The sequence below is a fragment of the Haemaphysalis longicornis genome, unplaced genomic scaffold (assembly GCF_048455015.1).
Source record: "Haemaphysalis longicornis isolate Haplotype H1 unplaced genomic scaffold, Haemaphysalis longicornis Haplotype H1 scaffold_9, whole genome shotgun sequence".
In the NCBI taxonomy this organism is placed as follows: domain Eukaryota; kingdom Metazoa; phylum Arthropoda; class Arachnida; order Ixodida; family Ixodidae; genus Haemaphysalis; species Haemaphysalis longicornis.
This window is the reverse complement of record NW_027526460.1, coordinates 154,331,337-154,345,405: the sequence shown is the minus strand read 5'-3', so window position 1 is coordinate 154,345,405 and position 14,069 is coordinate 154,331,337. Positions and strand designations below refer to the sequence as shown.

Sequence of the window (14,069 nt, the reverse complement as noted above, 5' to 3'; positions counted from 1 at the left end):
AAATTTCGTGCATTCTCATAGACATCGTCACTTAAAACAAAAAAAACTCTGAAATAAATCACGTGGGAAACTGGGCGTCTTGGTACAAGGTGGAACAAAAAAACAGCTAAAAAAGGAGACAATGAGAGAAAGGCCTTGTCGTCCTTTCTCTGTCCTTGCCTCGTTTATCACATGGTGGCTTCTTCGATTTGAAAGAAATGTTTGCACTCAGAGGAATTTCGCTGGTATACTAGTTGTTTATTGAAACGAAATCATTAGAAACAATATAAAAGCACACATAAATAAAAAAGCTAAAGAACCCTGGCATTGCCGGCTTTTCTAATGAGGTTCTGTTTTTCATAGGGTAGGTTTACTGTATATAAAGTTTACATACTAATAAAATGGCCGTGTACATGTGGCTCTCGCTAGAAGCAACCTGGCTCAGTGTCGAATAACGAATAGGTTTGCAAGGCACAACAGACCGGTAACACATGCTCTCCTGGCCCGGTGCTGGGGGCACGTCTTCGTTTAAGAGTTGCTGGAGTATTCATTACATTTTTCTTTCTCGTACAGCAATACCCCTGGCCCGCAGATCTCCCCATTCGCTTCAATGCATTGCTGTGAAACAATATCAACAAACTCGTTCTTCACAAAGAGAATGCATACTGAAAGAGAAAGAAAACATCGAAAATGGTTAAAATGACGTTATTTGTCCACGGAAAATTACTTTCAATAATAACCGTCACGATATAAATGGCCAGTTTCTTGCAATGCAAATGTATTGTCCACAACCATTGAACAAAGTGCATGATCAACATATTATGCTGTGTAAACTTCTGCAATCGCTCCCTTTAGCAAGCGAATTCCACAAAGTACTACACGTATTTTATTGATTTATTTTGCCCGCCGTTCTAAGTTTCTGTCGATGGTATACTATATAAAATATCGTTCTTTATTGTTGTCACTCAATGGGAGGGCCGTGATGATAACGGCTAATAAACCATTTCTTAAGACTTTTCCACAAAGCGACAGCCCAGTTCCCGCGCGTAAGTTCAGCTTTACACCTGATTCCTGTGTATCTCAATTAGGGTGAACTCCAATCAATTACAGGAATTCCTAGTGCTAAAGTAAAAGAGAACTTGTTCCTATTATTGAGACATGCAGTCTTGTAGTCTGCATTCGACATGTATGCATACTTATTGTGAATCCTGAGTTTCAATCAATATTTAAAGTCGGTCTTCTTTGGGAACTCCTGAAGTTGAGGAACACAAGATGAAAAATAATTAGACACACCGGAAAGAAAAAAAAATTGGTTTTAAATGAAGGCAAACGATGCTACAAATGTTAAAATCTCACCATAACAGGAGCTTGCAATAAAAAAAAATTTGGTGCAAATAATCGGACGAAAAATTGCTGCCTGAATCTTGCAACGCGGCTTTTATCCGCGTAAGATAAATATTTTGAGGTCTTCAAAACTTTGCAATCACTGTTGCATATCACTAGACAAACACCTTTCAAAGATTTCGAAGATTGCGCTAGCTTGTTGAGGAAACAGCAAAGTGAATTGCACTGATTGAATATGCGCTGGAAATTCGAATATATCAGAAACATCCGTTATATTAGATAGCCGAGGGGCAATCCGATGCATGGCAATAAAGGGGACCGCATTGGCGCTTTTATTCAACAAAAGCGAACATCAGTAATACTGCTAGGATATTTACAAGGGCGAAAAGGTGATATATTCTGCAATGCAACCATACGGCTACAAGAAAGTTAAGCGACTATTCAGAAAGTTCGCAGAAAAGTCAGCGCCTTTCCACTCTGTGAAGAAGGATGACCAGCAAAGCTGTGGTGCCGAGCCTGAACGTGAGCGACGTATGCCTTGACCGGGCCGTAGTTAAGGAGTGCACGAAGGAATACACGTTTGTTGTAATTTGCGATTGAGCTTGCTTCCTGGTTAATTAATTAAAAAAAACTCTGATGAACTGGAGTTTTATTCTAGTGGACAATCACGGCACTGCTCGTTTCCCATTGAGAGCAGGCAAAAATTTCATAATATTTCCAAATTCGCTGGGAACTATGTAATTTTGAAAGTATATGAAACTCGGCGTGATGTTAGAGTCGTCTTGTTGGCTAATTGTCATGTAACTTGCTTTGGAATAGTCGCAATAAAAAAGAGTTGGATCCACTTTCTAAAATCATACTCCTTCCGTAGATGGACGTGGTTCACTGTGCCACACTCATTGTGTGAAAGCCATATCACAAAGACCAAGCTTACAGCGATCTTGTTAAAGTCGTCTTCGCCTCTAAACACAAACGCATTGCTGGCGAGAAATTTATCCAGGGAAAATATAGGACGTTCTATATTAAAATATAAGGACCCTAGCACGTGTCTTCATTTTTTGTGAGTTTTTACATACGTTGAAAATATGGCGCAGTTTTACGATCCCGGGGATTTGAGTGGACGCCGCAACGTGGCGCAACGGTTGCGTGCGATTCTTGTGTACATCGCTATGTAAGCGGAGGCGATCTGCTGGAACTTAGCCATAGACAGCTTCGCTGTAAAAACTTGGTCGCGTATCTGCTTACTTCGCTGCAAATGTCGTCGAGAGACCACAGTCTTTTCCGGCTGCCACGTCAACGCCTCCATTTTAAACCCCCTCTCATGCTTTTCCTCTCCCGCATTGCCACTTCCGCGATAAAGACGTGTTGGTTTGCCACGGTCAATTCAATGCTACCGCGTTCTACTGCTCCCGTGCCATCTACTGAAACGTTTCGTTAGTGTGGGACTTATTGGAATTCGTCCGCGAGGCACGAGCGGTGGGCGCTGGCGCGTTTTGTATTTTGAGGTCAAAACATTGTTTCAACGCACATTTTTTTGTATTTCCTGTCGAAAAATCAAGCAGCCGTGCATATTCAATTAAAATAAAGCATCAAATACCACTTACATATTTTCGCTCTGCTTCAATAGGCATCATGTTTAATTTTTTTCTCATTAACGTTGACAAGTATGAAGTTTTTAAGGCGCAGCCCCTTTGCGGCCGTCACTGGGCTCAGACGCGTCGCCGTCGTAACCGAGGGAAATATGGCAAGAGAGAGACGGAATGGTGAAAGAAAGCAAACTAGGAAAGTGGTGCGAAATTGAGAGGAAAGGGCGGTTCACGGTGCCGGCGCGAGCGCTCTCTGAATGTGTGCGGTGGGGAAGAGAGGGGCAGTATGCTGTGCCCGCACGAGAGGCTCGTCTCCGCGACGCTGGCAAAAACGGCAGGGGGGAGTGCGTGTGACGATCGTGTGCCTTCCCCGCCTAAGACACGGGTCGCGATCCCTTCCTGAGACGCACTTCGCGCCGCCTACGCAGAGGCTCATCATCGTTGCCGTCGAGAGAACCCACGAGTGAGTGCTGCCTCAGCGCACCGCTGTTTCGCCCAAATATCGCATCAAAGAGTATAGTAACCGTCAGCCAATTTTTTTAAGTGCGAATGCACTTCTTAAGCGAGCCTGAAGCGTCCGCCGCCGTCCGCATAGCAACAGCTGCGGGTGCGCGCGCTCCTCGTCTTCCTTGGCAACGGGGGGAGATGGGCGCGCGCTGCCTGGCCGCTGACATGGCACATACCCACGTGGGGGATTGGCCAGGAATCTCCTCGTCTTCCTTGGCAACGGGGGGAGATGGGCGCGCGCTGCCTGGCCGCTGAAATGGCACATACCCACGTGGGGGATTGGCCAGGAATCGGGCGTGAGAAGGGCTAATGCACCCGCTTAAAGGAGTACTGACACGAAATTTCAAAGCTGAGATCCGCTCTAGCAATCAAGTACAACGACAACACAAATAGGTGTCTGTGAATAAATGCATCTTTCTTTCTTTGTAGTTGTGTGTGTGTGTGTGATCTCTCTTTCGCGAACATTACCGAACCGCGCAAATTCAACTCGTGCATTCGCACTTTCACATTCTTCCCCTCGGGGAAATGCGGGGAATTTTTTGCGAATAAGTGGTTTAGAAAATCTTTTGCCCAATATACCTGTCTTTCAAGTATTTTTTAGCTTCTGGCCGGAACGGTTAATCGAGGGAAAGACCGATCTACCCACAGACAGACAGACAGACAGACAGACAGACAGACAGACAGACAGACCAAAATTTCCGGGTTTAAGAAAGCCGAGAACGACAATCGTGTTTGAAAAGAAAATGGTCACCTTCACAAAAACCACGAAGCTTACAATGTTTGCATCGTAGCTAGCTGGTACGGCCAGTTTTTATACGTTACATCTGCGGGCTATCACTACAGGCATGCAGCGAAGTCATTTTATAGGGACACACGATGAACATTTACAGTGAAGCTGTTAGCCTCTCGTTCGGGAAAACAACCCCTCGCGGGAACCCGTGTGTAGATGCGACGCATAGGGGGTTCACGTTGCAGCGTTGGACCGCGGAAGAACGGCGCTGGAACGATGGAGCGGAGCGGCGCAGGCACCTCGTTTTATAGCGCGCATTACCGTGAGGGGACGCGCCGGCGCCAGTGCGTCTGCCGCGGCTATGACACAACACAATCCAACTCAATCCACTTTAATCCAATCCAATCCAATTCAATCAAAGCCAGGCCAAGCCAAGCCAATCCATTCGAGTCCAATCCAATGCTCCTCGCGAGAGAGTGTTCGTTATCGGAGAGGAGAGGGGGTGAGCTGCGGAGAGCGAAGCTGGCGTGGCGAGGAGAATGGATGAGGGGCGGACGCCGACGACAACGCCGACGACGCCGAATGCAGGGACAATGCGAGTGAATGAGATGCAGTCGCATCTAAAAATTTCGTTTCGTAAACACCAAAACGCAGGCAGGACAAAGCAGTCCGCCTTTAAGACGCCGAGTGCATACGTCAGGCTATCAAGGGCGTGCGGCACAGCGTTTTCGGGCGTGCGGCACAGCGTTTCGAACTTGTGTAAAGAAAAAACATGAATCAAGCATTGAAACCGCGTGATGGATGATAAGGCGCCGTTGAACAATGGGAAATTCCCTCCCGCCTCCCCCCTCCCTCCTCCTCCACCCTCCCCCTCATGAGTTCTGTTAAAGATTAGGTTTGCAGCTCCTCACGAAAGAGGAGGGGTTGACGTCTTTCGAAGGATAGCGCATCCGTCAGGCTATGCAGGACCCAGAAGTCCTCGCACAAGACGCCGAGCTAGCGTCAGTACCCAGCGTTTGACGCCAGAGCCGCGGAGTGCAAGCGACAAGCCCGCTGAAACAGCACGGAACATTCCATACCCTCCCCGCTCAGCACGTGCAGTGGTTCACAACAGCGGTGCTGGACATAGACTTTCGCCGGGCAGGATGGCGTTTATTTTATTGGTGGCGTTTTAGGTGAAGAGCGCTTTAGGTGCTCGCCTTGTCGTCCTAGCTCGCTCGGTCGATCCAAGTATACGGTCCCTGAGTAATGCTGTCGTTCGCGGCGTACCCCAGAGGCTTCAAAAGCCAACCAGTTTATATAGTCAAGCGTTGGAAACTAGCGAAGCGCTGGCGCTTGTCATACATCTTCCCGTTGTTTAGCGCAAAGAAAACTATAGCTACATTTGAGGAAAAATATGCGGAATTAACCGGCAGCGCCCGCGCTCTTTTAGTTGAGGACGCCCGTTGGGATGGTTTTTACGATAGTAAACGCAAAATGTGGAAGTGCAACGCTGGCACGTGCGGGTGCAAAAGCACAAAGAGCATAGAACTCCTGCTGGCGCAGTTTCAGGCAGGGAGCACGCGAGCACTGCGAAGGCGGGAAATTTGAATTGCATGGGGTGGTAGCAGTAAGCGGATAACGGCGGTACAGCCCATTATGGCGAATCACTGCTCTGCCCTTCCGTCAGCTTTCACATTGAGTGGAACGGCTTAAATTTTTTAACAGGGTGACACTTTCGTATTTTCATTTCGGCCGAACTACTTGTTGAACAGCGTTGGCAGCTTTTCTTTCTTAGAGGGGGGGGGGGGGGAGGGGGGGGACGCGCAGTTCTTTTCTTGGTTTCGGTGCGGTTTTGAATCGAACCTAGTCAATTTTATTAGAATTGGGAGTTAGAACCGTGATGTTACGACTTGATTACACAACAATATAATCTACAAAACGCCTAATCAACATTGCAATATATTCCACAAAACACCTAATAAACATTACAATATATTCCACAAAACCGCTGTCAACGATATCCGAGCGTGATGAACAAGTTTCTCGGGAGGCATAGAACACCATCATGTCAAAGGTTTAACCTCCTAATCTCATACCGTCACGTAACGAATTCCACGTGGGCTTAAAAACAGCTCTTTGCGCATAGTTCTCTAAATAACCTGCCAAATATTTTCCTTCGTGTGAGCGTGAAAAAACGTGCTGGATAGGTGCTGGTTTTTGCGAACTTTACAGCGCCACCCTCAAGAAAGAAACAATCTCCTTTCCTACACCAATGTGTCAGAAAGTATTGTTTTATAGTGTAGTTTGAAGAAGAATGACTTAAGCTCCGGTGGTACTGGTATTCTGTTTGCATGATTGAGAATGTTTCGGTCTCCCCTCAAGCATATAGGCCTCTACACACTGGAACAAAAAAAATACACTACCAGAAATTTAGGTAATTTTGTTCATATCACGGCGCTTATGTACTCCACAGAAAGCCTTCCCTCCGAAAATGTTACCGAGTCGGCCGCTTCTGCTAGATAGCCGTGAAGGGCTCCACTTATGCTTCCAGTCGGCACACAAAATTTGGCAAAAGCCCCGGCTTGTCAAAAATTTGAGAGCAAAGGGCAGCGCAATGAAGGGGATGAAGCGAAGGGGAGACAAACAAACGCGGCGAGAAAATAGGAGGAAACGAGCGTCTCGAGAAAACAAGAACCGGCTGACTAGTTGCCGCACGAACAGGTAGGCCAATCCCATTCCTTCTCGTGAACTGTCCTGAAGGGGCAACTTCAGGTACTCCACCCCTGTTCGATTCCCATGCAAATTTTTCAAAAACACGCGCAAGTTTCCGTACGCCCACTCGGTAACCACGCAACGATGGCACACGAGTATTGACCCATGGGCAAGTTTGAAGCTCTTTAAAGTAAGAACTTTGGTGTTGGGTTGTCGGCATTCCAATTTATCGAAAGGGTACATTTATATTCTGTAAAGGGACAGTTGGCCAAAGTGCAAACCCAGGAAAAAACAAGAAGCACCAAGAGAACAGTAGTAACGCACTGTGATCGTACGGCGGGAGAGGGGGGGGGGGAGGAGGCGGGAGGGCGGAGAAGGAATACACATCTTTTAAAAAAAAACAGTCGGCCCTGGGGAAGAGCCCTCATTCCAACTCCCCTTGAGTCCGTCCGGCTTCTTGGGCTCCCTTCACCAGCGACGACCCGCCGCGGTGGCTCAGTGGTTAAGGCGTTGCGCTGCTGAGCACGAGGTCGCGGGTTCGATTCCCGGCCGCGGCGGCCGCTTTTCTGATGGAGGCGAAAAAGCAAAAACGCCCGTGTGTACGAGATTTCGGCGCACGTTAAAGATCCCCAGGTGGTCAAAATTAATCCGGAGCCCTCCACTACGGCGCGCCTCATCGCCTGCGTTGCGTCGGCGCGTTAAACCACACAATCAATCAATCAAAATCCCTTCACCAGCGACAGCTCGTCGACAGGGTCCGAGCTGGACATTGCTCTCTCCCATTCCTCAGGAAAGGCGGGAGGTAGGGCGGGCGTTGAAATACCACACGCATTCAACCGTATTTTAAATGCAGAGCATTTCTTTAACTCACGATGTTATGCGTCCGTAACTCGGCGTCCGCACCACGGCAGCTGCGCCCTCTTCCCCACTCCTCCTGGCTCTCAACAACAGGTGCGGGCGCGCATGCGCGTGCTCCGGCGCTGAAAGAGGCGTTGCAGCAGCAGGTGCAACGCCTCTTCGACGATGGCGCACTGCCCTCCCGAGAGGGTTAATAAGAAAGAAAAGAAAAGAAAGAGAAGAATAATAATAAAGATCCAACCGATTGCCCCGCAGAAAGGGTGGGGTGCAAACGCTGGCAATAAATAACACGTTACGTACTTACGTCTCTCTCTCTCTCTCTCTCTCTCTCTCTCTCTCTCTCTCTCTCTCTCTCTCTCTCTCGTCTCGCAACCCAACTACTCAACCCCTACGACAACAAAAACTACAACTACCACCGCCAACTACCACAACCTACGCCACGTGACCACCCCCAATGCTCTGCATTTACTCGTGTCCCTCGCGCGGGGGCATGCGACGGAGGATTTTTTATGTGCCCTTCACAGCAGCGGCATCTTTTTTTACCAGACGACGGCTACAAGAACCACGACAGCGTTTTTCCGCAGAATGAGTCAATGAAATCTTTTGCTTTATTAGCGATTGGGTTTATTGATGTTTAGAAAAACGCATATACGCCTATCAATCAAAACGGCATCAGTGCGATAACTGGACCCTGCTGAAACATATGTCTACTCTGATAATATAGTGAGTAAAAGACGCAGTTTTTCGGCATAGGGTGAATTTTGGAGTCAAATGCTTTGCCCTTTGATATAGGTCAAAAACGGGTGAATGCACTTATACTGCAATCAGATAGAACGCTGTCACTGGTGGGCAGCGTAATCCGCCTGAATGTAAGCATATAACGACTCGCAATTTTATTGTATAAGTAAAACGCACTGAAATGTGACCACGAACGTGGTGGTCGATATGTGTAGTGTTTGACCCAAGGCGTACTACCGTGACTTGAACAGGTGGCGGTTGGTGTGATATACGTTTTCTAAACAAACAAGCGTATCACTCCACTTTGCCCATTGAAAAGTTATTTTTCCCTCCAGTTTGCTAACCAGGCGTATTCCTCGTGTATATTACAAGACCACCTAACTACTCCAGTGTCTGTTTATACGCACACACACTTCCGGCCACACAAATATCTGAAATGAATGCCAGCAAGAACTTCATTTGACTGTTGCCACCTAATAAAGGTCGTGAAGAGAAGTTGCAGATTAGTTGGGACACAATGATTGCTGGTTTTTCTTGATAAGGGGATCCGGAGGGATCCGTTTTCTCCCCCCACGTCATACGCAGAATTTGTTTTACCGTAATTCCTGTTAGGATACAAAGTTAGAACGGCGAATAGCGGTGATTGTATGCACTGATTTTTTTACGGTTTTCGATATGTTGACCTTTAAGGATGTAGCAGGTCTTGTTGTCCGTGAACGGAAAAAGGGCTATCCACACTGTGCCTGGATCTGAAATATATGCAACATTTTCGTTTTGTAGACTCGTTAAATGTTTCAAACCAGCACAAAGCTAATCAGCTCTGAATCCCTGTGGCAAGGTTTTTTTTAAGCCTTCCCTTGATATTGCACGCCATGCAGGACAAAAAAAAAATATCCGTAAGTGTAACTTCAGCAAAACAAGCAGATGCTGGTTACTTCGTACTCGTACACATTTAACGCAATTGTATCAGATTACAAGACGCACAGTGGCAAAGCAATGGGGTGGGATAAGCAGTATTCCAAAAGTTTTTCAGTTAATCCTGAATGATCCAGATAAGAAATCGTTTGCATGAAAACGCCCTCCAAGGCAGTTCCCACCTTTTGAATGCAGCTTTGCCACTCCTGAATAGGCCGTTCATAATAAAACGGTAAGGTTTTGGCCCAGTGTCACAAAATAACGTTACACAACTGTGACCAAGTTTTTGACGTTCCAAACAAAACGGTAATAGCTAGGAGGACGTTTTCGATAATGTAGGCCTGTCAGATCATCTCTGTCTTTAAAGATTCAAAATGTTTTTTTTTTCTGCGACATTATAGGCTAGGGCAGGAGGGCAAGCATACACTTTGGATTTGGAGACATTCTTATAGATACTGAAAGGGGCCATGAAGAGAAAACACAAGTTTGGTTCATTCGAAAGATTGCCTCGTTAGAACCATACTGACACCACTTTTAACACACACTTCGCTCAAATAAGCTACATAATTAGGAAAAAAGGGAATGACCATGCGACCCACCAGCTCATTTCCCGCAACAGAACCTATGATGTCACACGAGAATTCTCTGCGATTGGCGGAGGCCGGCAAAAGCAAACGCAAGTTAGGCAGGGCTTACCAGTTTGCATAGTGAGCTATATGCCCGTTAAACATACTGCACATTCTTTTTATGACACTAAGAACGGTGGAGTAAACGGTTGAAGTTCCGAATAAACACGCAAGCCTGTAAGCCAATGCGTACGAAACTACCGCCAGCCGAACTCGGCATCTCGCCGTCGCCACCGTCGCGCAGACGAATTTTCGGGTTCGAGGCTCTTCGGGGACAACGAACCGTCCCAGCACGCACAGCCGCGACCTTGCTTGGTATCGTAATCCCTTCACGGGAGGTTGGCCGTCATATCGCCAAACAGCAAAGGTAAAAAGAGAAACGAGGGGAGTAAGGAACAGCAAGCAGCGACGAGATAGTGACAGTCGTCGCAGAAGTTTCGGAATGGTGTTGGCTCGCTGCTGTTTTAGGAGTTCGTTTCCAGTTTACAACCACTGAAAACTTCAGTTTGTTCGAGTACTTTACAATGAAATTTCGTGGCTGCGTTTTGAAATGCCCATGTAGTACGGCCAAATCGTCGAGGGAGTGCGACATCCCCGCCGGTGAGCAGATCTCCTTTCATGTGCTGCCCAACGACGAACCTCGGCGAAGCAAGTGGCTACGTTTTGTGAACTTCGCAAACGGAGGAGAAAGAGAGCTAAAGGAAGTACGAGTGTGCTCGCTTCATTTCCGAGGAAGTGATTACGGCAGGGACCCCTACGTTAGCTCACTCCTGGAACATGCTGGCGCTCGTCGCCGACTTCGTCAAATCGCCGTCAAAGCGCTCTTACCTTGGGGGAAAAATGCCGTACACACCGCGCATTGACGCTCGTATCTTTCTGTTCGGAGCAGAGAGCTCACGCGAACGGCTTTCCATACACGACACCGGCCAACTGGCATAAGCGATACTGCTACTGAAATTGAACTATTATAACCGTAATAAAAATACGGCACATACGAACCAGTCTGTATTCGTCCGTCGCGACGGGGCTGACGAGGCAGCGGTGCCGACGGCTGGGCGTTCGTCTGTTGTGGCTATCGCGGAATGGCCGCTTTCCGGTCCATCCGCGTATCCCACAACTCCTGCCGCTCGTGCACTTAGAAGCATTGAGCGTTCGAGTGGAGTGAGGTTGTTAAATGCAAGCCCGAGCTTCTCGGCGAGAGTTTTGTTCTCCCGATCAGGCGATTCCATCTAAGGCTGCGGGTGCACTAGATTTCACTAGTATTTTTAAAATGGCCGCTGTCTCGGTTTCGGCACGAGTTCCGGTTCCTGTTTGATTCCCGCGTGTGGCTGCTATATGGAGTCGACATACTAAGTATCTGTTTTATGGACCGGCTCGTATGACGCCATTGTTTACGTCACAAAATGTGCAATTTAGCGGGAGATTTAAAATTTTGGCTTAAATTGCCCTATTTCTCAGTGAATAAAGCATCATTTGCTTCCGGGAAAACGCTTAGGGTACTATGAAACACCTAATCTTTCGAATAAAACAAACTTTTGTTTTCTCTTCATGGCTCCTTGAACAGACAACGCATCCTTCGGGTGAAGGTATTGACTTGCTTGGTTCAACACATGGAAATATGAATTGCAATAATACTTCGACTCGCGGATATTACATGAAATGGCATGATTAAGGGCCCTAACAGCAATTTTCAAGCAGATGTAATAAGTTTCTTAACAAGCTAGCTTGAACCAGCGTTCACTGTGCGCCACGCTGTCAGAGAATTTCCTTGCAAGCCAGCTGCTACTGTAATTAAAACATTTTGCCGCCATACGACAGGGTGGACATTGTCAGTAACAAGAAGCGACTCGCCCAACCAGTAGTCGCCATTTACTTGACCACTCCAATAATTTTTCCGACATTGGTGTGATATCGCCATCAAGCTTCCTCCAAGAAGTACTGCCGTTGTTCAAGAACGGACGTGCACAATTTTTTTGCGCCGTCATGTTGAACTTTTTTTCTGGCAAAGTCCCACAAGCCAATTGCGGGCTGTATGGGAGGACATCTATATATATTTTTTTCACATCGTGGATCATATTTCGCGCTACACAATGGTGGTATATACAATCTATTGGCAACAGTTTTTATCAGCTCCTGTGATGCTTTTCAGTTTGAGTGGGTTCGCCCTCCCCTTAAATATTCGCGATGCGGGAGTGCAAATATAAAAGCCAAAAAATTGTTGCGGACAAAACTGTCTTGTCCAGTGCCAGGGTTTTCTATTCTAGACACTGGAACGACCACCGAACAACTGCCCAACGTACTTGCATCATCAGGACCCCGGATAGTGCAGGCCAGAACACTTGACCAGCCAACATCAGCAGTAGTGACTTTCGAGAGCCAGCATGTGCCGTTTTTCATCAGAGCACATGGACTTCCCTCTCGCTGCATGCCTTACCGACGGTCCATACAGTGTTGTACCTTGTGCGGCGACATTGGACACCGGCGGGATGTATGCCTGACACCGGAGGTGACCGTCTGTGCCTAATGGCACGAGCATGACCATTCGGCCGAGCACGCATGCACCCCAAAATGCAAACTATGTGGCCTCGCATATCTCACGGCAAGCAAAGATCGCCGCAAGAAGCTTCACCCGCCACCTCTGCATGCTCGCGAATGCCTATGCAGGACCGCGGTAACGTACCAACGACAGCACAACAGCCAGCTGCTGCCTCTCATTCGCCGCCTCCAAGCAGGTTCAGGACAACGCTCGTCGCCAGTACCACTTATCGCAACAAGTAAGGTGGTCTTCAGTCGTAGCACTCGAATTTGTCTTCCCCCATTGCCTTCACCGAAAACCTCTGCGTCTGACAACGGCCCCCGTATTCAACAATTAGAGCAAGAAAATGCGCAACTTAGGAAACAGTTAGAAGCCCAGGCAGCCCGCACAGAACAGCTCAAGCGCCGCATAGAAGAACTGCTAACTCATCTGCAAACATCACGCCGGTACCGGCGAGAGCGTCGCAGAAGTTACGCCTGCTTCAGCAGTAATGCAGCAACCCTGCATGCCACCCACACCGTCGGATATCGGAAGGCTAGAAAAACTTATCCGAGACAATGGACAACAAATGGAAAGTCGCATAACTGCTATAGAACAACGACAGGAAGCTTATCAAACTGTGAGGAGGAAGAATCGCAGGAAACATAAGACCCGAGGCCCCAGCAACCCGCCTAGCACAATACCATCAGACGATAGTTTTGAACCATGTGAAAGCGGGGAACTCTAAAAGCTCCCCTTTAAAACCAACAGGGATTGGGCAGTGGAATTGCCGATCGTATAGAAGCAAGCGAAATTCCTTATGTCATTTTTCATCACTACATACGCCCACAGTAATCGCTCTTCATGAAACAGGCACCGAAAAAGTAACGCTGACGGGATACAACACGTATTCTGCAGATACAAATTTGAAGACGGCAACCCTAGTCCGTGCAAGTGAAACAGTGCAAGCGCACACCCTCCCTACTACAATCGACTACACATTTGTTGAGCTAATTCGAACCAAGAAGACGCTAACCAGCCTGTTTATTTGCAACATTTCCAGCAAGCCATCATCATCGCTTGGAGACATCGATCACGTCTTTAAAATCGCGAAGCAACGCACGAAAGGCACGCCTTAATTATTGTCGGTGATTTCAATGCCCATCACACTACCTGGGACTATCAGCGTGACAACAAAAAGTGCCAGAAACTCCATGACGCCATCCGGAACAACAAGCTGCAATTACCGTAAAAACCCGCGTATAATACCAGGTTTTTTTTTCCAAATTTTACTATGTAAAATTTGTGCCTCGTATTATATGTGGATCCCAAAGTTTTCAGCCGAAAATTTGCACTTTCGGTTTCGGTTTCAGCGGAGGGTTGGCCATCTTGCGGTGGCGTTAGCTGGCTGCTGCTTCTCTCAGCCGGCGCCATTTTGATTGTTTTGACCACGCGAAGGATCGGCACGTTCACCGCAAGTCTATCACGATGTCGGGTGCACGAAGACAGTATTCAGCGGCAATTAAAAGAAAAGTTACTTTATGTGCCGAGACCATCAGGAATTGCGCCGCAGGACG

General features: G+C 47.5%; 1 long non-coding RNA gene across 1 annotated transcript in view; it reads right to left on the bottom strand.

The window, feature by feature from the left end:
* Positions 1-383: 383 nt before the first annotated feature.
* Positions 384-14,069, bottom strand: part of LOC144153105 (uncharacterized) — a 31,760-nt gene continuing 18,074 nt past the window's right edge. Inside the window, exons 2-3 of the long non-coding RNA XR_013319313.1 lie at positions 9,102-9,185; positions 384-644 (exon numbers count right to left, since the gene is read on the bottom strand). This is a non-coding gene — a long non-coding RNA (uncharacterized LOC144153105). The remainder of the gene's footprint in view (positions 645-9,101; positions 9,186-14,069) is intronic.